Source organism: Panthera pardus, unplaced genomic scaffold (genome assembly GCF_024362965.1).
Source record: "Panthera pardus isolate Hobbes unplaced genomic scaffold, ASM2436296v1 HiC_scaffold_1, whole genome shotgun sequence".
NCBI classification, from domain to species: Eukaryota; Metazoa; Chordata; class Mammalia; order Carnivora; family Felidae; genus Panthera; species Panthera pardus.
In genome coordinates, this window is record NW_026526654.1 from 69799147 (window position 1) to 69823924 (window position 24778).

The 24778-nt window shown below is 34.7% G+C and overlaps 2 long non-coding RNA genes across 6 annotated transcripts in view; one reads left to right on the forward strand and one right to left on the reverse strand.

The window, feature by feature from the left end:
• The window catches only part of LOC109265977 (uncharacterized), a 64360-nt gene extending 42614 nt beyond the window's left edge, over window positions 1-21746 (reverse strand). For both annotated transcript variants that reach the window (XR_008421147.1, XR_008421146.1), the window contains exons 1-3: window positions 21523-21746; window positions 15513-15607; window positions 8195-8261 (exon numbers count right to left, since the gene is read on the reverse strand). This is a non-coding gene — a long non-coding RNA (uncharacterized LOC109265977). The remainder of the gene's footprint in view (window positions 1-8194; window positions 8262-15512; window positions 15608-21522) is intronic.
• A 391-nt stretch (window positions 21747-22137) lies between these two features.
• The window catches only part of LOC109265975 (uncharacterized), a 38284-nt gene continuing 35643 nt past the window's right edge, over window positions 22138-24778 (forward strand). For 2 of the 4 annotated variants that reach the window (XR_002079441.2, XR_002079447.2), the window contains exon 1: window positions 22138-22249. This is a non-coding gene — a long non-coding RNA (uncharacterized LOC109265975). The remainder of the gene's footprint in view (window positions 22250-24778) is intronic. The other 2 variants (XR_002079442.2, XR_002079445.2) reach the window with 1 other exon arrangement.

Consider the following 24778-nt stretch of genomic DNA (forward strand, 5'->3'; position numbering starts at 1 on the left):
ATAATTACTGTCTTCAAGTATGCTTCAAATTCTGCATGTAAACCTCTAAGGAGCTGACTATATATAGCCCTTGGGTCACAGAATGACTATGCTTGGTCAGGACAATGGAATACTACACTTGTGGTATGAAATGTTGATACTACACCTGGAGAAATTTTGAAATTAGCCATGCTTTGGTATCTTTAAGAATAGGCCTAAATTATGGGGTCTAACTAAACTTCATGACAATTTCATTAAGCATAATAATTTCTTACTATCCTATAAAGAAAGTGAAAGTTTTATGAAATGTCTAAATATATAAAATCCACAAACATTAAAAATTTTTTTAACTTGTTTTTTGGCTACAGATGCTTAAAAACAAAAAAATTAACCAGATAAGATACCTTTAAAATTCAATGTTGAGAACAGGCAGGTAATGAAATAGTATTCAGATAAAATCCAAGAAGTCTGTTTTATAATCCATAAAAACCTAGCTTTTGAGTAAAGTATAAAACTGTAGTATGTCTATACTTGATTTTTTTTTTCTGATTAAGAAAGTAATGATTATTTAGAAATTGTGTGTGAGGTGGACTTCAATCTAGACAACTTATTCCAGAAAAGTCAGGCTACACACACACACCCACCCACCCCCACACACATATCAAGGTCTGTATAATCAGGACCTATCCAGTATTTCCTACTTCTCTCCAATTAAAAGCCTCTACCATTCCAGTTAAAAGGTCTCTTTTAAGAGACATAAACCAATGTAGTATGTAGACTTTTCTGAAATAATCAAGAATTTTAAGAGAAACTAGACATTATTACAATAAGATTATTATTCATTGTGTTATTCTACGTATGGGTGGTTACATATTTAGCAAAAAAGGGTCCCTATAAGTTAGAGAAGCATTTAAGTATTTATGAGTGGACAAAAACTGGTCAGGCATGTGCTGTGGCCATCAGGTAAGTAGCAAGTGGAAGAAAATTATTTATCATGCTTGTAGTCAATTGTTTTCCAGTTCTTTCCTCTCCTAAACTGTATATTCCTTTCTCCTCTCTAAATCTTCACTGAAGCTACTGCTGGAGGCTAAAATACTCACTAATCCCCTTTCAATTTATTCCTACTTTAGAGGACAATTCAAGTCTATATTTTCCAGTGTAATCTTCAGCCTTCCTAGCTGATATTGAATTGCACCAGTTTTAAGAACTTTTGAATACAGGAAATTATTCTTATTGAGTACTATGCTGAGCAAATAACCGGCTTAATTATTTCATACCTATCATCCATTCAAACTGGACTAGCTATGTAGCAATGCTTCCTGGTATGGCCCATGCCATTTCTCTACTTATATACAAACGTTATATAGCGCCTCCATCACTTAAACTGTGCTTTCAAGTTTGCTGGCTAAAAGCAAAATCACATTCCCTAACTACATATGGAAAGAGCCTTACTGGTTAGATGTAGATCTAATTAAAAAAAAAAAAAAAAAAGAGCTATTATAAAAATTAGAAAACAGAACCATTCAACTCTTGTCCTTTTTCTTTATAAAAGTTTTACTTCCAAGCCCCGTGGTTTATACTCTGGCCTATGAGCTCTTAATTATCTTTATGATTTACCACCTTTTAAGTATGTATCAACTTTTCATTTTTATGATCTTTTAAGAAAACAATAGTCATTTTGAAAGGTGAGACAATAAATCAATGTTTTAAGAAGTCACCTTGAACATTAATCTGAGTAAATAGGAATGTTTAAGTACATTAAATTAGCTTTTTTCATATTAGATACCAGATTTATTTTTTTAAATGTTCCTTTATTTTGAGGGAGAGAGAGTAAGCGGGGGGGGGGGGGGGGGGGCGGGGGGGCGGCGGGCAGAGGGGGAGGGGGGAGGGGGGGAGAGGGGGGGAGGGGGGGGAGAGGGGGGGGAGAGGGGGGGAGAGGGGGGGAGAGGGAGGGAGAGGGAGGGAGAGGGGGGGAGAGGGAGGGAGAGGGAGGGAGAGGGAGGGAGAGGGAGGGAGAGAGAAATCCCAAGCAGGCTCCTCTTTGTCAGCACAGAGCCCGATGTGGGGCATGAACTCACGAACCATGAGATCATGATCTGAGCTGAAATCAGGAGTTGGACATTCAACCAACTGAACCACCCAGGCACTCCAGGTTAACAGATTTAAAAATTTTTTAAATACAGTAAAAAGGATACAAATTTTATATAAATTAAATGTTTTCCCCCTCATTTTCTTGCAATTAATTGATTTGCAAGTCTAATTTTGATTCAATTAACATTTCTGTTTAGGCATATTTACTTTCTTATGCTGCTTTAATTTCAGTTCATCTCATTCATGTTAGACATTACCGCATTTAACAAAAACATTAACGATCTCGCGGTCCGTGAGTTCGAGCCCCGCGTCGGGCTCTGTGCTGACAGCTCAGAGCCTGGAGCCTGTTTCAGATTCTGTGTCTCCCTCTCTCTCTGCCCCTCCCCTGCTCATGCTCTGTCTCTCTCTGTCTCAAAAATAAATAAATGTTAAAAAAAAAAAATTTTTTTTAAAAACATTAAAAAATTCTAGGCATGTCTCCTAAGCTCTAAAATCATCCTGGATGAAACAGAATATACTAGCCACTTTCTGCATTTTTCTTAACTTAATCAATATAATATGCAGCAAAAATAATGTATTGAGGGAGAAATGATACAGAACACTGAATTTGAAGCTGGGTGACCCAAGATGGAATCCTGACTCTACCCCTTGTGTCTTTTTTTTTTTTTTTAAATGAGAGAGAGAGAGAGAGAGAGAGAGAGAGAGAGAGAGAGAATGAATGAATGAATATCTTAAGTAGGCTCCACACTCAGTGCAGAGCCTGACATGGGGTTCAATTTGATGACCCCTGGGGTCATGACCTAAGCCGAAATCAAAACCCAGATGCTCAACAGACTGAGCCACCCAGGCGCCTCTATTCCTTATGAATTCTTGTATCTTGGGTAAGTTATTTCAGTACATGGAGCTCTGAGACTCCTTTTTGTAAAATGGGTTATTAATGGCTAGTTCATAGCCCTTTTAAGACTGTACAAATTTAAACTTTTATGAACACAGCTAGTAGTGAATAGGTATTTAATAAATGACTGCTGAATTTCTTAACTTACGGTAGGATTTGAAATACACTTTGGACAAATGTAGGGTTTCAGTGGACTGTGATTCAACATGAACCAACAGTGCTGATGACAAAGAGAAAGTCAGTGGAACCAGGCAGGCTACATTGATAGAACTACCTTATTCATAAAAGACAGACTGTATTGTGTACCTCAAACCCACTGAGTACAGTCAGTTCTATATGCAATACTGACAAAATGTAGCAGATCCAAAGTGGAATATCCAGGATACTACTGATCTAGAATTCATGCTATGAGAACCAGTGGAAGGACTTAAGTATGCTTAGCCTAGAGAAAAGACAGAAAAACTATTTCTAGAAGACATATCTAGGGCCAAAGGATGAAATTATATACTAAACTGAAACCTGCTCTCTTATGAAAATTTTATTTTCTATCAATTATTTTAACTGACATAAATACAATTTATACCATTAAGGAAAAAGTTTCTCTATTATAGTTCTAACACTCTGAGCATTAGAATAGTTCTAACACTCTGAGCATTAGAATAAAATCAATAAAGATCAACTAAAAAAAAACTGACTTAGAAAATTTCAGTATAAGATGTTTTATTAAGGATTTGGAGGACAAACTATGTTTAAGTTTTGATGATAGGGCATTAAATACAAAGGGAATAAAGAAACAGAGGCAATTTAAAGAAAACAAAACTGAAAAGAATTTTAAGAAATTTATTTACTGGATATAACAGGAAGCATGAAACTGGCAAAAAGTCAGCTGTGATTGCTGACAATTTGACATGTATCTATCTCAATTCTGCATTCAATCTGTTTCTGTTTTTACATGGAGATCACTTTGAAAACTCAAATTTCAGGCAAAAAGGTAGTAGCAAAGGGCAAGACTGCATCAACAGTTTAGGGATGTTACCTATTCTATTTATGCTTAGAACCTGAAATCCCTATTATAACAGAATTTATATTTGTATGTTTATTTCCTATTTCAATAAAGGTCTGTACTATTAAATTTTGCGTTGTTTTCATTTTCATAAGAAAACATCAAAAGTAACTTCATAAATAAGACATTTCCTATTATACTTCTTTGAATCATCCATCTTGAACTGAGAACTTGTTCAAGGTGGGAAAACAACTAACCCAACTCCTTTCTATAATTTTGGCACTAAAATTCAAATTTTATGGCTACAATTTTGTTGAGAGCAGAAACACAGCCTTGCATAGACAGATCACATTTAATAATTTAAATTATTCTGTTCAACACATATATGTCAAACATGTAAGACTGTAAGGATAGAACTACTAGCATTTGATTTAAACACTCTCAAAAAGAGAAGTTATTTGAACAATGAAAAATGGTTGTGGCACATTGTAAATTTTCTCTATGTTCATACGTTATAGAACAATATACCCCTTTAAGAACCTAGATTTGATATATTTAACTAAATTAATATCAATTGATCAGTAAATTTGCAAACCTTCCTTACCACCAAATGCTGAGATTATCTAGCATCCTTATAATTTTTTTTTTTTTATTATAAACATTATTTACTACTAATCCAAGTGCCAAAAGAGCAATTTGTTCTTTTGTTTTTTCTTTTGGTAGTCTTTCCCCCAGAAACATTCACATTATAAAATTATTCAAAATAATTAAAAATTCCTCATAAGTGCCACAGGTAGACAGCCATTTAACACAAGAGTAAATTTCAATCATGAGATTCCAGCTATTTTTAGCGAGTCATACCAAAAGCATTACATTTTTATTGAAAACAACAGATTCTATATCATTTGCCTTATTAACTACTTACTGCCCTGGAGTACCTCAATCAGCTCCACATTTACACTATTTATAATTCAAGAACTGACAATATTTTCTAAAATGGTATGATTACATGCCATTGCTATTCTATTGCTAACTTCATAAAAATTCTAAAAACTTATCTAATCAGTCTAATGTAAGGAATTATTTTTGTTATTTCTTCTTACTAGACTTGCTTTTGATAATAGACAAATAATAAGTCTACTGATTATAAGGTTACTTGTTTCCATCACTTTGGTTTACAGGACTAACAATGACAGCACAGACTGGTTAATATTCTGCTTCATCTTCTGTTTCTTATTTAGAGAGTCGGGGTCTTAAAGTTTTTGCTGTTGTAAATTAAAAAGCAGCAATGATCGTAATTGCTGACAGTGCACCTAAAGATATTATTTCATTTAGCACCAAATGATGGATCTAGTTATTTTAAATTTATATAACAGAAATATGTAATTTAAGTGTATGTACCCAAATTTACAATGTGAAAAAACAAAACACAGCTCAAAAATCTTAAAGTGAGAAAAAAGAGAAAGAAGTATTATGTTAGTTTTATTTTAGAGAGGGGACACATGAGCGGGGGGGGGGGGGAGGAGAGAGGGACAGAGGGACAGAGGGACAGAGGGAGAGGAAGAGAGAGAAAAGAGAAAGAGAGAGAGGAAGAAAATCTCAAGCAGGCTCCATGCTTAGCACAGAGCCCAGCCTGTTTTTTCTTTTTAAATTTTTTAAAAAATGTTTATTTATTTTTGACAGAGAGAGAGCATAAGCAGGGGAGGGGCAGAGAGAGAGGGAGACACAGAATTGGAAGCAGGCCCCAGGCTCTGAGCTGTCAGCACAGAGCCCAACGCAGGGCTCAAACTCACAGACGGCAAAATCATGACCTGCGCCCAAGTCGGATGCTCAACTGACTGAACCACCCAGGCGCCCCAGAGCCCAACCCTTTAACCCTGGGATCATGACCTGAGCTGAAATCAACAGTCAGACACTCAACCGAGCCACCCAGGAACCCCGAAATATGATTATTTCTGAAAGGTTTATGTTAAGCAACAACCATTTAAGAGCTTTAAACTGAAAAAAAACCTTGAAAGAAATTTCCTCTCTTTACTCAATTTATAAAAATGAACCCAAAACACTGCCATTATTTAATTCAGACAGCAATGAATATATAAAACACAAACATTCTACAACTTCTAGAATATCCACATCCCACAAGTGGGGAACAGCTTAAAAAAATTCCTTGAAGAATGGCATTAAATGAGCATAAGAGAATGACAAAAGAGGGGATACCCACGCATAATCATATAGAATCACTGACTACTGTCATGATGTACCTATTTTTCTGGGTACTGACTGGAAACAGCACCATCTTAGTAACTAAGATTAAAGAGAACTCCAAACATACTACCTAGAACAGACAACAGAAAGCATTCCAATTATAAAATACAGCAAATGACCTATGTTTAAAAGATGCTGGAAAATATCCAGCTTATTTATTTGCTTAGAAATTTACAAAGGAGATGAAATAAGGTTAAGAATATGACATTATCTATGCTTTTAAATCTGTTAGAAGTTAAATGATACCTATTTCTTTCTGAAAAGTCAACTACCTTCCAATCTACAGTAGGAGCACAATACCAATCAAAAAGATTTCTTTTTCTAAGAGTAAGCTGAAGTAAAACTGAGCTGGCTTCCAAGGGACCAATTAAGTAACTTATGCCTGGGCTATATAGGATTCTCTGGGGATTTGCAAATGTTTCCATTCTAGTTTTCCAGAGACAAAAATATAAAAAGGAAAAAAAATTAGAGAAGGAAGTGACCTGTGGTATTTGGCCACTACTCTTCAAACTGGCTCATTAATAAAAGTCTTCAATATTTAATTGATTTCTACCCAAAAAACTATTTACTGAGTTCAGTGGCAGATCTTCTATGATAAGGTCACTCCTCGACACATAAACATTATTCACAGAGTCACTAATCCAATGGTATTAGATATGGTAGAGTAGAAATCTGATGCACTAGTTTTCACTAAAACAGGGCCATCCCTCAACACCACGAACAGAAAAAAGGTGCACTTAAGTTTCTTTTATTTAGGGATGAGCTCAAAGAATAGATGGAAATGAATCTTTATGGTAGCTTGACTTTAGAGTCTCAAATATTTTTTTAAAATATTTTTAAAATGTTTTATTTTTTATTTATTTTTGAGAGAGAGAGTGCGCATGTGTGCGAGAGCTCAAGCACAAGTTGGGGAGGGGCAGAAAACGGGAGACACAGAATGTGAAGCAGGCTCCAGGCTCTGAGCTGTCAGCACAGAGCCCAACGCAGGGCTGGAACTCACAAACCCGTAAAACCATGACCTGAACCCAAGTCAGATGCTTAACTGAGTCACTCAGGCACCCCAGGGTCTCAAATATTTTTAGGAAAATAGTTATCTTGTGTATTTACCATGACCTTGATTTTGAGTTTTTCTAGGGGTATGACGTCAATTTTAGCTAACCTGTTAAAATTTTTTCCTTAGAATTTGTAAGTTTCTCAAAAGTTAAATGAATCAGGGTACAAATGTTTATTCTAAGAAAGAGGTGTGCATGTATGTATGTATAAAAGGAAGGAAAAGGGATTGCCTTCCTGTCTTTCCCACTTTCTGAAGTTTAACAGCTAAATTTTAAGTATCTCACAGAAAAGTGTGCAGGGTAATTTAGTGAAATATAAAAACAAATAAATGAAAAAACTCTCAAGTGGAGAGAATCCTTCCAATTTATAAAACCATAAAATAACTATCAATAAACCTGACTAATGGGGGGCACCTGGGTGGCTCAGTCAGTGAAGCATTCAACTCTTCATTTCAGCTCAGGTCATGATCTCACAGTTGGTGAAATTGAGCCCTAGACTGTACTCTGCACTGACAGCGTGGAGCCTGCTTGTCTCTTTCTCTCTCTCTCTCAAAATAAATATATAAACATTTAAAAAAATAAAAAAAAAATAAGCTTGACTAATAATAATAAAGATAATTACTTATTTATCAATTCCTTTGGAGGACAAGTGTTTAAAATTATGATTCTCAGATTTAGAAAATAGGGCCTTGCTGTAAAATACTTTCCAAAATAGAAAACTTATTCAAAGCAATGGCATTATTCTTGTCCTAAACTGGATTAAATTAATACCAACCTTCAATGTGTAGGGGGTACGGGGAGATAAGAAACTTGTCATTCAGAAATAAAGCAACACCTGTAGCGAAACACTAACTTTTTATAGCAATGGCAGAGGTTAATACTAAATATTAACTGAGAGTTGATACTTACAAGGTAAGAATTGCTGGGCTAAGTAGGGGACTATTTTATTATGGTCTTCATTTCATCTTTATTAAACCTAGGAAAAAAAATAAGAGTGAAGACTTTAAAAAATTGATCACATTATAGAAGTTAATAAAATTTTCAGCTAAAGTTGATAATCAAAGCTTTCTGATCCTTATACAGCACAATCACAGATTATGAACACCAAGCAGCATTTACCTGTTTCAGTCCAAAGTGTTATCATTAGTTTTTAGAATTCACTTTTCTATTACTATTACCTTCTCAAAGTTTAAAAGTCAAATATCTAAGTGCAACTAAAACTCACACTTCATGTCTAACTTGGAGTACACTCAGCTTCTAGAGGACATCATCTAAGTGCAGATATTTTAAGATAAATTCAAGATCATACCTCAAGATTGACCAATCTTTCTCTCACACACATACACACATGTAACATGTATACAAATGCAAAATGTAAAAATCCATATATTGCTTAATTCCAAGAATTCTACTGTAAAACAGTATAATACAAAGCTTAAGTTGGAGTTTCAAATGCATAAACAAATTCTGAAAATAATGTTATGATCGATAGCCGTAACAAAAGAAAATACTATTGTGAAACTGTCTGAATTCAAGGGTAAATGGAAGAGCAGTGATAAGAAAAATTGCCTCCAAGGCTGTCCTTTATTTACAAGAGTAGGAAGTACTATTTCTATTAGTTACTGTAAGATATAGAACAAATAGAATAAAGTCATCCATGCTTTTAGGAGCATCCTAAGTATACATCTTATTGTAGAAGATCTTCACCAAAATAAAGACAGCACATTTTTTGATATATTTGAAAAAATATTTCAAATCCACAGGAAAATTTCAAATCCCTGGCCTTCTCATGGAATTCTAATATTCTGCCAGGCTTATTTTGCTTTACGTTTTTTTTTTTTTTTAAAGAAAAAGCCTATGCATATAGTTGAATCCTTTTCGTACCATACCCTGATCCCATTCCTTTCTCTCCTAATATAAAATTACAATCTTGAATTTGGCATTTATTTCCTATACATGCTTTTACACTACTACTACTATAAAATCAAGTACTTAAAACCATATATATCATTGCTTTCTAGCTTTACATAAATGCTATATATCTTATATAAATATTATATAATATACAACCTTTTGCAACTTGTTTTTGTTCGCCGAAGACATTCATCCATGATCACAGAGCTCTCACTTAAACAGCAGTATAATAAACAGTTCATCATATGACTATGACACAATTTGCCATTCTCCTGTTGCTTAACATTTATAGTACTTTTGATTTTTTCCTATTAAAAATAAAAGTAACTATAAGACTTTTTCATACATGTCTCAGTTTACCTAGAACATCTAGGAACGGAATTGTTGGGTTCAAGCCTATGTATATCTTCAACTTTACTCCGACATTGTCAAATGCTCCCATAAGCAGCATATAAGAAGTTCTTCTTTATTTTCTCCAATGTTTGGAAGTATATTTAAGAAAAATAGCCACTATCCAGAGGAAAAATTTTAAAATTCTTAAATGACCAAATCCTTCTGTTTTTATCAAGTGTAGGTCTAACATAGGTATACTAAATGTACCAGAGACTAAAATTTGCCCCAAGATACTTGAACAAAAATAAAGCTCTCATAATACTGATTTTCTTCACATGACTGAGGAAATAACAAGACTTAATCTAGAACTACTGTGGTAGAGATGATAAGATTCAGAAGTAGTTACTGAGCTTGGATCCATGATGACCAAAGGGGCTGGGGGGCAGGGAGAAGCAGAAAATATAAATGGTTTATTGATGTGAAGAATCCTCCCCCATTTCATTTTGGGCAGTGCTCCTCACATGTAGTGCTTCTAAAAGAACTCATGTGGAGCTTGTAAAAAGTACAAATTTCTGAGTCCCAGCTCCAGAGATTCTGATTCTGCAGGTCTGGAAATATGCTTTATTCTAAGTTATTCCGGTACAGGTGGTCCATAGACAGTTTATGTAGTAATTCATAGCAAAAACAAGATATTTTCAATATAAAGGATTATGTAACTCACTTTTTGATTAAGAGCAGGTAACTAAAATGTTATCTGTTAAATTACATGAAACACATTAAAGACAACATTCTAGTATTAGTTAAAAAAAAAAAGTAATTTCAATTTATGGCTGAATACATTTAATTTCACATTAGATCAGGTTTTGAGCTCATTTATTATTTCAGACAAAACTAAGCACATACTACAACAAAGCTTGTTTCAACAGTATTAGCAGGAAATTCATATTCTGAGTTTACTGTGATTGGTAAGGGAAAACATTAAGAGTAGGAGTGATTAGCTGTAATTTTAATGAAGATGACCAGGGAAAAACTATGATTACCTTTTAAAAAGAATGCTACCGCAAATGTCAAGACTTTAAATTGGGATATTAGGCTTATACAAAATAAAATGTCATTTGTAGTTTTCTACCTACACTTCATTAACTACAGATGAAATCTGAACATTAATAGAAATCTAACATTCACTTCCTTGTAACTATAACCTACTGGAATTATTTAGATACAAAAGGTGAGAAAAATGCAGATATTTAGGTTATGCAAAGCTGTGCTAATTTAAATTGTAAAAATAAAAAACACCGTTCTGTATCATTTGATATTACAAAGACCTAATTCCAAAAGATTTAGAATAATCTGAACTTTCAGATATAAAACATTATTTTAACAGTATGAAAAAGTAAAGACTTAATGAGTTTCCACCTGCAGCCTGCTCTGTCTTTAGTTAAATACAACACTAAGTAGTATGGGGTATTCTTTTTAGTTATAGTGAAATCAGCAAGAATTTGGCCTTGTTTGTTTGGGCTATAAACAAAGATAACATGGGCTCAGAATATGGCCCCAAAGTGAAAGAAACACTCCAATGTGGCCATAATCAACTTCTCTTTCCTTAATACAATACATAACTTGTGTTATCAGCAACTTATTAATAGTTTTTTTCCAATCTACCAGCTTAAAAGTGAAAAACATGAAACATACCATGCATACTTCCAGAAACAAGACAGTTTTCCATTCATACGTGAAATTAACTGAACAAAAATTAAATAACTAAAGCCACAGAGTAAATAATAGAAAAATGTAAGTCTAAGAACTGTAAGCAACTACTGTTCTCTTTCTGCAGCTTTGGGAAAAAAAGTACCTTTTGTCAAAAAAAAGTATTTATTATGCTATATATGGGTTATGATAGTTGGGCCCTTCCTACCTGGTCTGTAAAAGCTGGTGGGTGTAGGCTCCTTTGGCCACCATTATTGCATATTGATGCTATTCTGTACAACAGCTGACAAGCAGCAGCAATCTCCCAGCCCCTGCTCCCAGCTGTAAGGGACAAGAACAAGGGCTGTGGTGATACTTGTTTATTCATTGTTGCTGCTGCTGCTGCTGAAGCAGCAAGCTAAGAAAAGCATATGCAACTGACACAGAAGACAAAAATGGTTCAGGCCCAACCTACCTAGCAGGTCTGCTTACATCACTATATGATACAATTATTTAAGAATTTTTTTTTTTCTTAAAAAGTAGGATGGGAAGAGTAGAAGACAAAATTAGTGTTTTTATTAGAAAGTGAACCTATAATGTATCTAAGGAAAAAAATTAATGACACATGTAATGATCTTCAGCTCCTAGTTTAGATTTAACTGCTCAATTATCAAAATTCTCAGAAAAGTTTTAGCCAGATTTGCCATGAATTCATAAATTCATATTATCTTTCCTATCCATTCTCCTGGAAAATAAGAAAGTATCTAAAATTTAATCAAGAAATGAAATTATATTTTGCTTATAAAAAGCTCCAGACTCCCAAGTTCCACATATCTAATCATCACCATATGTTTGCAATCAGACCCTATTAACAAAGAAGATTTTAGCCCATAAACTTTTTTTTCTTTTACAAAAAAACTCCAACTATTAAAAAAATTTCCACATGTAATTTATCTACTTTAAATGTGTAATATGAAGCTAAAAACTTAGTACATAATATCAAATGATGAGTAACAAATAGAAGTATTCTGTCAAATTATCTTTAAATTTAAATGTGATCCTATTTATATTCAATAGCATTAAATTCATACTTCAATTTTAAATGTAATCCTTATCTTTTAATGCCTTAAGCAATTTTTGATTCTGAAAAATATTTAAAAACTCAGGAAAATTAGGACATCTATAAATTATTTTTTTAAATGTTAGAACTGGCTGAATTTAAATAATATCTAGTCAAGAAGGCTAGATTTGGGATTTATTAAAAATAAAAGTATAAAACAGAAGTACCTAAAATTCAGATAAAAACATTTTGTGGGAAAAAAAAGGGAAAAACCCAATCTTTTATTTTTATCAAAATTGAAAAACAACTGTTCTGTTTAGCAGCAGTTCAGTAACAAATAATGCTAATAAAAATAAAAGAAGTAATTCTGAGGATCACAGGGTAACAAAAATACTATAATACATTTATTATGAAAGCCAAACAATGGAAAAAACTAACAGCAAATATCAAAAAAGGATATTTAGAAATTAAGACACAAAAAACAAATTAATGAACTATTAACCAATGGATTAATCAGTCTCGGGAACTACATCTGAAATACACTACATGTTTCTCTTCCAAGTGACTCTAATCATGAAACAGGAAAGTAAAACTAAGCCAAATCATACATGTTAATAAAATACCAAAACTGTGTTTTGTCGTGCTAAGAACTGAAATTTTACTTCAAAATGATATTTAATGAAAAATTTAAATCTTCTCATTACTTAAATATTGTTTTGAAAATGGTTATCAGAAATTATAATTCTGAAAAGAAAAAATAGACTAAGAATATATTTTATTGGTTGGTCAAGAAACACCACAAAATACACACATACAAAACTGCCTCAAATAAACATTAAAAAATTTTTTTAATTGACTATTCTTTAATGAATCCACAGCAACATTACAAAACCACAATAAAGAAAGTTGTTACAGCTGAGAAACTGCTTAAAATACGTTGTCCTTATAAACTAGAATTATTTACCAATGACAATGAAGAATTTCAAGTACCTGAGTGGACATGTTAAATTTTCTCTATTCTAGTTTATCCTAATACTCTTTCCCTGCTAAGGATAACTATTTCAAAAAAATTTGAACACTGACAGTATAACTGTATTTTAGAAACAATTAAGAATTTTTCCTGAAAATGAATATTTTTTCACCCGGAAAATGCATTTAACCCAGAATATAAACACTGCCCAAATAAGAAGTGTATCAGAGAAAAAAAACCACAGTAAGTCTTTTTCCCCAAATCCTGGTATGATAAAGTACTTACCAAGGCTTAGATATAGATAATCAGGTTTGCAAATTTAAAACACCTAAAATCCGTAGAAAATGTCCTTTAAGGGGTAGTTAAAGGATAGCCAATCACACATAGCAGTAAAAGCCTTTATTAACCTGTCTTCTAAAATAACACACACTACTAATTAGGTTAAAGTTTCTTATCCTGTAAGAGCTGACCAAATACAAGAAAACTATTAATATTTGCACCAAATCTCTTACATGTTAGATTATTTACTAAGCTAAAAATTTGGAAGTTTATAAGCCAGTATATAGTTATAGAGAGATGATTTTATGGTGCTAAATATTTGTGTCCAAATAATAAGTTTTGACAACTTAAAGATCATAAATCATAAACTCTCTAAATTAGAAACTCTGGGGATTGATGTCTTTATCTAAAATATCAACTCAAAAGCTACCACTCTTCCTCCATTTAACAACAGGCTGTGTGCAAAGATATCTGGATTGAAACTGATAAATTGAATCTGGATTTGTTTTTATTTTTCAGACATTCAGAAACCACATTTTTCACTTTTCATCTTAATGTTTTCTAATCTGAAAATCACTGGTTAAGTTAGAGGGGGAAAAAGTTGTATTCATTTCCATCTTATTTAAACTAAGCTGCTTATTTATAACATTCTCAAATCTAAGCTATGAAGACATTCAATACCCTGTATTTATCTCCAACAGTATATAGTGACACCTTACAGTATAATGATATCAATATGTGAACTTTGCCCTTATATTAAACTGATTTCTATTAAATTTTAACATTTTATTTAGCTTTAACTATTAACGGATTCACATTCCTGGATTATCTAGTATCTTATAATAAATGCTGAATATTAGTTTTTAAATATTTTGTTACGTATCTCAATGTTCAAACACACATTAGAGAATTTGCTTTAAAATAACAACATTTAAAGATACAAGCAGTTATATGACAATTACACTTCACTCATAAGACAAAATTAACACTTTTCTTAGGAAAACAAATCTTTGCTATCTCTCCTGTATCATAAGCATATAAAGTAAATATTTTTAGGTGAAAAAAATTTTAAAGAAAAATTCATATTATGCTCTATTTTAGTAAACCTCACTTTAGCAAATACTTTTTAAAAAATACGTTAGGGTTAATACTTTATCATGTGATTAATATTTTTACCATGCAAAAATTAACCACTGCTTAGTAATATTGTTCAGTAAGTTCATTTTCATTATACCAGGTCACTGTTTACAAAACAATCAAAATTTTTATTAGCTAAGTATCTGAAGCCTTCAAAAAACTATAAAAATCAAACAAAATATACTAGAAAAGTGGCTCTGTGATAAAGTATTTTGGAGGTAAAATTAAGTCACTGGAAGTTTTGGTATTCTACATTTTTATAGTCTGTAACTTTTGATATGAACAATTTAAATATTTTATTCAGAGTACCTATGAGTAAGATACTAGTTTCTGCTTAAGAAAGTGGGCTTTTCAGTTTCAACCAAAATGCCACTTTTGGTTAGGATGGTATCTGGAATACTTTAAATTCTCTTAAAATAGTCTCATTAATCTTACCTAAACTTATAGGCTCTACCTATCATTATACCTGTCAAACAGCCAAGCACCAAATTCTATTTGATTTAAACCTTTCATTTTATGAGATGAAAAGTGTACTATTTAATTCTTCTTTATATACCAGTATAATAACCTTAAAAAAAAAAAAAGAAAAATCACTATATATATTCTTATTTTTAGAATGAATAAATTCAGTTGAGACTGGATCTAATAAAAGTCGATGAGAATAGCAATTATATTAAAAAATGTGGAGTTTTAATAAGAGAAGCCTACCTGACCACTTCACAGATTTCTGTCTATTAATAAATCTTTATTGGTTTTAGCTCACCTAAAAGTTCTAGCTTTACTAATGGTCTAGTCCAATTATACTGCAAAGATATGAAATAGTATGCTTTTAAAATTCATTAGTATACCTTAATCTCCTATCATGTTCCAATGCATTATGTGAGTGTTCAATCAGAGAAGTTAGGTTGTTCTCCAGAATTGGCTCTCTCCTAAAGGTCAAAACCTGCAATAAAAATGTCATGTATTATAGCATGAAGACACTCAACAGATTTCCGCCTCCTGCAGTTCCACAGTTGATCCCTGAACACGAAGGTAAAAATCTTCAAAATGACCCCAATCTTGCCTGTGTTCAAAGAAACCCTAACTTGAAAATAATGTTTTTTAAGCAGAAATAACTTGATTAGAAACACCTGTGATATGCTTTATCATCTGAAGCCTCTTCAAACAAATCAGATTAATATGTTTCTGCTTTCATTTCTCTTTAGGGCATTCATTTTCAAAGTTGTGTGTGTGTGTGTGTGTGTGTGTGTGTGTGTGTGTATAAGTGCTGGAGGACTGGTAAAGGTGACTCCATAAGGAAAATATCAGAAATACAATTTGTGTTTCTAAAACTCATAAAATCCACAGTTAAAAGAACTACTCAAGAGACAGAGATAAATTTTTAACTACCTTTCTCCCCAAATTATCAAACATTTTAATGATGACAGAAATTATTATTCTTAAGTTTGGTCTTTTGCCATGCCCAAGTGAACAATTATACTGATATTTCCAAATATTTTAAGACATTACAGTTCTAACAGAAAAAAAATTGAGAATTAACTTTTTAAATAAATTAAAATATTTATAAGTAACAAGTGGATGACTATTGGGCCAATGGTTTTTTAATATTGCCAGGTAGATGGTGTAACCAAATGTATAGAAGTGGCTTCTTCATTTGTTTCACTTGAATCTTAATGATTTAATGGCAATTATGTAAAAATATAAAGTTGTTAAATTACCATAGGTTTATACTGTACTGTATGTTAACGAGTTCAGTTTTCTACTGTTATTTAAGAATAGCTTAGGAAAAGAAATGAGAACCAAAAAACCTTTATTCCTCTGCCGCCAAATATTTAACAACAAATAGCACACATATGTAACTCACAAACATCAATCCAAAAACCATGACATTTTGAAACATTAAAATCATTTCTACATAGTCCTTCTCAAAAGATCTAGACAAAGTTTTCTATATTTGAGCACTCTGAAAATTAAGGTGTCACAACTTTAAAAATCACAGAAAGAAAATAGAAACCATTATGTACTCCATGCCAAAAGTTTTTAAATAGTGGGGAAACAACAAATACTAGACAATAAAGAACAAAAGAGGTTTGGATCAAAGACAAATATTAAACCAAATGTGTATGATAAGAAAAAAAAGATGTAGCCTCCCCAAACTAGTACAACTCAATGTCAAACATATTACAAAGTAGTTATTTACACTTAAAACCCAGTGCAAAATTTTTCCAGGGCAAAGACTTTTTAGTGAAATATGACAGTAATAAAAAAAGTATATTAAACTTCTCATAATTAGATAAAAAATATTAAAAATAAAATTAGTATGTGTACTTAATATCAGTTCATATTTGAAACTTGTCTTTCTAAAAGGAGATCCTTTAAAGCATCTCTAAGACAGACACTGGGGAGGAAAAAGGCAAAGGAAAATCATTTCCCTATAAGAAAGCAGTATTTATAGGAAGCCTCTACAGTCATTTGTATATGCAAATAATCAGACAAACATATAAACATTTATTACTAACGTGAAATTCTAAAAGTGATACTACTCTTAAGACAATCACGACTTTAAAGTCTAATACTATCACTAGCAAAAATGACTTAATCTAATTTTTGACACTTATTTGAAAGTGGTAGTTTATTATTGATTTCCTTTGGTCTTAAGAGATGTGGGGCTACCAAATTTCAGCAAGTCATAGTTTGAGTCTAATTACATGCCAAATTAGTTGCCTGGCCACAGTGTTTCTAAGTTTGCTAAATAAAAATTAGTAACAGTAAGAAATAACAAAACTACATGTACATGAACACTCTGGCATGACAGTTCTTTCTAAAATGTGCTTTCTAGTCATAATCAGACCAATAACCTGTTTCTTCTAAAAAAGGGTTAAAAAGAAATCAATGTGGGAATTATTAAGTTTCACTAAACAAAAGGAAAAAAGAAAAAAGCCAATTTTAGGCCAGTGAAATTTTTTAAAATGAGAGACAAATTTTTATACAATAAAATTTCAAAATAGTGTATTTAACTGATTTTTTTAATTGGAGAAAGCTTATGTATCACATAGAAGAAATACCCAATACAGTCTCTGGGCATTTTTTTCTTGTAAATCTTATTAACTGACCAATATTAAAGTATATTGTTACTGCATGCCAATAAACAGAAATAAAAATATACATGTCTTCACAAACAAAAAACAAAAATGTAGTACACAAAACATGATGAAACAAGGGATCCAGAATATGAAAGCTATTGTGAAATTTTCATCCTTGGTTCCAGTTTTTGGTAACATTAAAAAGTGATATTAATCTGATTAGAAAAAATGTAGTGTTACTTGCAAACACTGGAGGCTACATTTTGTACATGTACAACTAAGACAAGTTAATAGCATTAAAGCAAAGTTTAAAATTGCACTTTTATTTGGAGTTTAAAAAAAAATTGAAAGGCAAACAAATGAATATCAATGCTACCAGGAAGACTGACACCTTACCTTCTCTAGTTCCCTCTCCCCCATGTTATATAAACATAGCTTTAAAAAGAGTAGAGCTACTGGCAACACCTTTACCCACCATTGTTTTCCAGAGGGAATAAATGACTTTTCTAGTCCTTACAATAGAAAATAAATGAGAATTATCAATTTCTACAGAGAAATATGGATACTATACGTAATAATAATATACATGTTGGAACTCATACCTACATGGCCACAAATCTAAAAACCCATCACATAAAAAGAGAAAATATTTTAAATGCTGTCATTTTTATTTAGGTGCTAGTACATTCTCAAGCTTTAAGTGTAGTATTTTAAATAAAGGAATCCTTCACTTCTTTAAAAAATGGCTTATTAAATAAAACAATTCTTCACCATCACTCCTTAAAACAAACAAAAACCTCATAAACCAAAGCACTAAGAAAGTATGGTTAAGTGTAACCCGCCTGGTGGAATTTAAAGCCCTCTCTTACCCCACCCTCAAAACTCTCCAAGTCACATAATAATCTGAATGAAAATTAAAATCCCAAACCCAAAATAACAGTAAAAAAAAGCAAAACCTGATAGTTCTGTATCATAGGTAAAATTACACTTAAAACAGAAATGAGGTCTCCTACAACTTCATTAAGTCAAATTTTATAGAGAGGATAATTAGCACCTTTCATGAAATTTTCATGAGATGATTCAAAATAAACAGCTTTGAAAAAAGGTAATGAACAAAGATTCCACAATTGAAATTCTTGTTATGAAGGTAATACAAAATAGCATTATTTATAAACTCAGCTATTTCACTCAATATAAATTATATTTATAGCCCTACAGAGATTTTAAAAGTCGTGGGATCTTTTCATTTGAATATTTTCTAACAATGTATATTTGACCTAATGTTAGAATACAAACTAAGTTTCAAAATTTCAACTGCTATTCATAAAAGAACATTAATTTCTATTAAATTAAAAAATCTTTTAAAAAGTATCTACAGCTATCTTGTTTATCACTGACTTCACCGATTTGCTTTGAAAACCACACCCGCCTTTTATCAAGATGCAATTAAACGGAATGACAAGCTTGGTAATAAATAGAAATATATTGACGGCTGTCTCAACCAACATTAAACAAAAATGAACTGAAAACCAACCAAGTAAGACACAACACACCCACAATGGTGTATGCGATGTATTTCTTCACAGTGAATTTATCAAAGGAATGAAATCATACATAAGCACCTGTGCATACTTACCTGTTGTATTGTCTAAATTAAGCAACGTAAATTTCTTGTTAATAAAGTTTTAAGTCCACAGCAATGGCTGAATTTGCAAAACCCATGTGTTTTAAGTTAGATGTGGAAAATAAATTTAAATACATACAATTTTCATGGGCAATGTGGGGAGGCTCATTCCTAAGAAATTTTAAGTTTCTTATCATCAAAATAAAAGAAACAATTCTCCCGAAATCTGCATCGAAATGTGTAGCTTAAGTTGAAAATTTTCTGCCAAAGAAATAAAAACCCTAGATCCTACAGTCAGTTTTTAACCAACAGATAACAGGGGCAAACACATAAAAGTCTCGCAATTTCAGCCAACAGAATTACAATTTCTGCGAAAACTGCATCCTCAGTTTTACTTTTAATACACATTTCAGAACTGTTCGAAAGTCCTTTATGGAAGAAAAAAATACTAAACACCAGCTTCCCCCCCCCCACCCCCCAAACTCCCCGTCTTAACGTTTCCTAACTATTTCCGTGGTTCTCTAAAAGTATTTTTCTCAAAGTCGAGAATCACAATCTGGTGTTCAACTTTCAAACCCCCTAGTCCCGCTCCCTTCCAGCCAATCAGGGGGTAACGAGTCCGGTGTTTTGGGAGCTCCGTTAGACACAATTTGAAAAACATCACATTGCGCTCTCCTATTCTCCTCGGGGACAGATTCTAAGTGAGGGCGGGTCCTCCAGTCTTTACAGAAATAAGAAATCCATCAATCGTTACATCAATTCCAGGGGGAAAAACTCTTTAGGCAGGTGGTCCTAAAGAGTGTGTGAGTGCGGTTCCCAGAAAGCGTTTTTCCTCTTCGCGAACAATTGAAGAGCTGCTGCAAAACCCACCTCCTGCATATTCGCAACCCAGAGCCGCGCGCCCCACATGCAAAACACACCGGCAAAGGGTTAATCAGCGGTGCCTTCAGCGCAGAAAAAGACTCAAAACCTAACAGATCTTTAATGAATAATTTTTACGAAGGCCATTATTTATAAAGTACCGCTTAAAACCGTCACTGGCTCAAATCATTCGAGAGTTAGCGACTAAGAATTGGTAGAAACTACGACGTAAAAAAAAAAAAAAAAATCACTAAAGGGAAAGACAAATAACAGTCCTCGTCCCTCCGCCTCAGTCAAGAGAGTTCCCGAGAAAAGGTGGAGATCGCAAAATTACCGTTAAGCTGTCCGGGCTAAGACTTTTTCGTGAGGAAAACATCAATACAGTTTCACAGATTGCTTTTTTTTTCCCTGAGACATGTTTCAGAGATCGGAGGAGTCTTCTAAGAAAAGTGCAACTGGGAGAAGGAAATGGCAAGCTCCAAACGCTATCTTTCACCCCCCCCCCCGAAAAAACAACACCGTGAGAGCAAAGGACAAAAATCCCGAGCAAAAAGCGAAAGTCCAGCATCTTCCCTAGGAGCCCGCTGAAACCTCAAAAGTCTGCCCCCGCCCTATCTTGCCCAAATTGGAAAAGCCAGACACCGTCAGGGTTACTCCTGCCGGGACCGAGGAGCGCAAAGCCGTAGGGCTACGTTGTGAAACCCACATTCCGAGGGCACCTCACGCTTCAGCGTCTAACACAATATACAGTGCTGGGTCCCGCGGACAGCAGGTCCGCACGACGCACTGGAGGCACCCACTAGACGCTCGGTCCCTAATTTTCCGTCGATCTTAAATTTCATGTCACGAGAAGACGGCCGTCAGCGGGCCGGGAAAACTGCGATTAAAGACCGCTCGGTTTGGCAAATGGGGGAGGGGACGCTCGCCCCTCTCCTGTCAAGAAGCCCCGGCCTGCGGAGCCCCGCCGCGCCCCGAGCCCGGCCCCGGGCGGGGGGTCCCGCTGACAGATCTGCTGGGCGGCGGCTGCTCCGCCGCAGCCCGTCAGAGTCCCGCTCAAACTGCAACTCCCCTCCCCCCACACCCCCGTCTCTCCGCGCTCCCGCCACATTCCGCCCGCCGCCGCCCACTCGCAGACACTCAATTACCCCCAACCCCATCTCCTCTCATTTTTAGCAATTAAAATGAGGGCGGACCCAGTGCCCACTCGCTGCAACCCCCCCCCCCCCCCATCGCCTGACGGTCCCCCACTGCCACCTCCCAGGTCCCGCTGTTACTTCTTCAGGTTCTTACCGTCTGCGCCAACCCTGGTGAAGCTCCGCGGGCTGCCCTTTGCACTAAGTAATTTTTGGCAATTTTTTAAGTGATTTTTCGGCGGAGTCCTAGCGGCGCTATAATCTCGGACAGGTTATCCCGTCTCTCCCGCTAGATTGATGAGATCAGGCATCACTCGAAAATGGCGCCGAAAGCGCTGAGGCTCCTCATTCAAATTCGTTAGAGCCAACCCCGCCGCCCCGGGGCATGCCGGGAACGCGGGCTGCCTCCACAGCTGTCAATACCGCCTCCTAACCCTTCTCTAGCTTTCCCGACACTTCTGCTCATGCGCAAACTCCTACCCCAACCTCCGCGCCTTGTACATGCGCAGAATCGTCGCTGTTCGCCGCTCGCACTTTGCTTCCTCAGTCTCTCCGCCGACCTCCTTTCTTGCGCGTGCGTGCAGCTTCTTTGCTCAGCCGCGGACGTGGAAGAACTGTGGGGACTGTGGGCCCGAGGGTCCATAGATGACTTGTCAGTCGATCGGCATTATTTTACTGTTCGAGGAAAACAAATAAGCGTGCAGCCTAGACGAAAAGAAAAACGTTTTATTGCCAGTGTCTAAACTAACAACGGACTGTGTCTCTGAGACCCTGTGTGTGGATACACGTGTACTTAAAACAGCCCCGCCTGTGTGTAGAGCACTTGCTGTATGTCAACGCTTTGCAGGAGCTATTGCACTTAAGCCTCAGAACAACTTTATGAGGTAGGTACTATTATTATTATCGGTTTGCAGACCAGGAAAGCAAGGCTCAGAGAATTTAAGTAATTTGCCCAAGGAGGCACAGGTTGCAAGCACGTGGATGAGTCCGCATCTGTCAGATTCTGGAACTTGGGGCATTCTGTTTCTTGCTGTGCGATCCAACCTGAGCACACACAGGAGGCGTGGTTTCCCCTCCTCAACAACTTTGTGTGTGTGTGTGTGTGTGGGTGTGTGTGTGGTGTGCGTGTGCTCTGGAGTGAAGGATTACTTAAGTGTGTTGTAGCCCTTCTCGATTCTAGGCTGTTTCGAAGGCGCTTTCATCGAGTCCAGTTTCTCACCGTCTCACATGTTCCTAAACATTCTGCTCTGTTTTGGGGAGGTGAATGGGTAGTCTTTGGGTATCACTTAGGGTGATTTTTTTTTTTAAAGGGTGGTAAAGGAACTGAAACTATCGAAGACGGGTTTCCATTGTGCGGCACGTTAATAAAGTAATAATAGCTAGATACCACGTACACTGTGGTACTGTACTTTGTACTCTGGCTTGGCACGGAGCTAAATAAACGCTTTACGGACTGATCGTGTTTGCCCCTAAAAACAGTCCTGTTATATAGGTATTAATGTCATTTTATACATGAGGGCACTCGAGACTCAGATTAAGAAATTTGCCCCTAAATCTTAGAACTAGTAAGTAGAAAGAGGCACAAAACGTAGACAAATCTGTGCCCACGTCCCCAAACTGGACGCTAAGATAGCAATAATTGATGATAAAGTTGTCAATATTTTAACACCTTCCTTAGAAACCTCTTTTAAGCATTCATATGCTTGGGAGAGTTATCCTACCCGCCACCAAGCTAGTTAGGATGAAAATGAAAACAAAACAACTGCCATTGATCCTATATTGTTACATTTTAAGATTATTTTTGACTGGTTAATTTTTTCCTGATCCCAAGTGATAATAAGCTTTCTAAAGAATCCAACAGTCTAAAAGCTGGGGTATTGCTACATTTTTTTTTCCAGTTTCTGTTGCAAAACAACTTGTGATGAACCGTAAGTAACTGTAGGAGTATACAAAAACATACATATATCATTGCGAGGGTTAAAGAAGATGATGGATATTGAAAGTGCCCGAAGTACTAAGAAGTAGGGAAATGGGAGAAGGCTAGCATGATTTGCATTATTGAGGTACAATTAGAAAAGAAATGGATTTTAATAATTTGAGATCAAGAAGTAATGTTGCAAAGTAGTATGTTTTACATCTCTGGTACTTCTGTTCACTGGTTAAGTGGGTGGACTCTGGAACTAAACTGCCTGGATTTGGATCTCAGCCTTGCTACTTATTAGCTTTATAAGTTACTTTTTCTCAATTCTATCTTCTGTAAAAGGTGTAATGCTATTATCTCATTGGGTTGTATGGATGTAAATGTGGTAATATAGTAAGTGCATTTTAACAGCGGTTGGTGTATTAGTAAATGTTAGCTATTGTTGTCAGTCATTAACACTAATCTTTTAAAATAGGTTCTTATGTTTTAAAAAGCTAAGCTAGTGCCAATAGGAGTTAAACATTTGTGATCAAAAGCTCCTTGATAAAGTAGCCTGACAAATTATTTTTGCCAAATATGAGTAACAGTCTCTGCTAGATGAATAAGGATGTCAATTTATCATTAAGAGTATCCTATGGAAGTGGAATAGTTTTATTGCTTTTTCTAATTATTAAAATTAAGGAGGGGGGAAGAGCAAAATGAGGCCAGTCTAAAATATAAAGTAAAATATAAAGTAAAAACTACCCAAATTTCTGTCATCCAGAGATAAGTATATATTCTTTGTTCTTTAAAAATATACTGTATCTGTGGCGAGAATCAGCCAGACATAAGTCTGGATAAGTGGTATCTTTAAGGAACAATTGTACTTGAACTGCATGAACTGGTAAATTTTTTATCTAACCCCCTTTACGATATAGTCTGTCAAGAGAATTCTAAAGTGATGATGTTGGTAAATAACATTTACTGAGCACCTACTGTGTGTCAGCTAAGCAAGTATATGCACTTTCCCCTTGAATCCTCACAGTAACCCTTGAGGTTGGTGCAATTGTCTCCATTTTGCCCAGACTGAAGTTTATGTAGAGGTCACTTTTAGAAGATTTAAGTCCTGTTTTGTTTAAAATACTATTTCATAAACCAAAAACCCTTCATAATCTCCATTCACCAAAACAGGAGGAAAACAAAATCTAGTAACATGGTTCCTATGCCTGAACAAAAAGCCCAATTGGAAGATGTTTTGAAAACGACGAATTTTATGTTTGACCACAAGGGGGTGCAAATAATTGAGTTGAATTTTAAAGGAAAAAAAAAAAAGTGTTTTTACATCAGATCATCAAATTCAGAGGTAAAAACTAATAAGAATACTTTCTCCAAACTTTAATACTCCACATAGTGATGTACTTTATGAAAATAAAGAAGTTATTTAGGTACTCAATTAGGATAGAAGTTTTCAGCTTTTTTTCATCTTCAATATGATGAAGAGTTAATCAGCCCT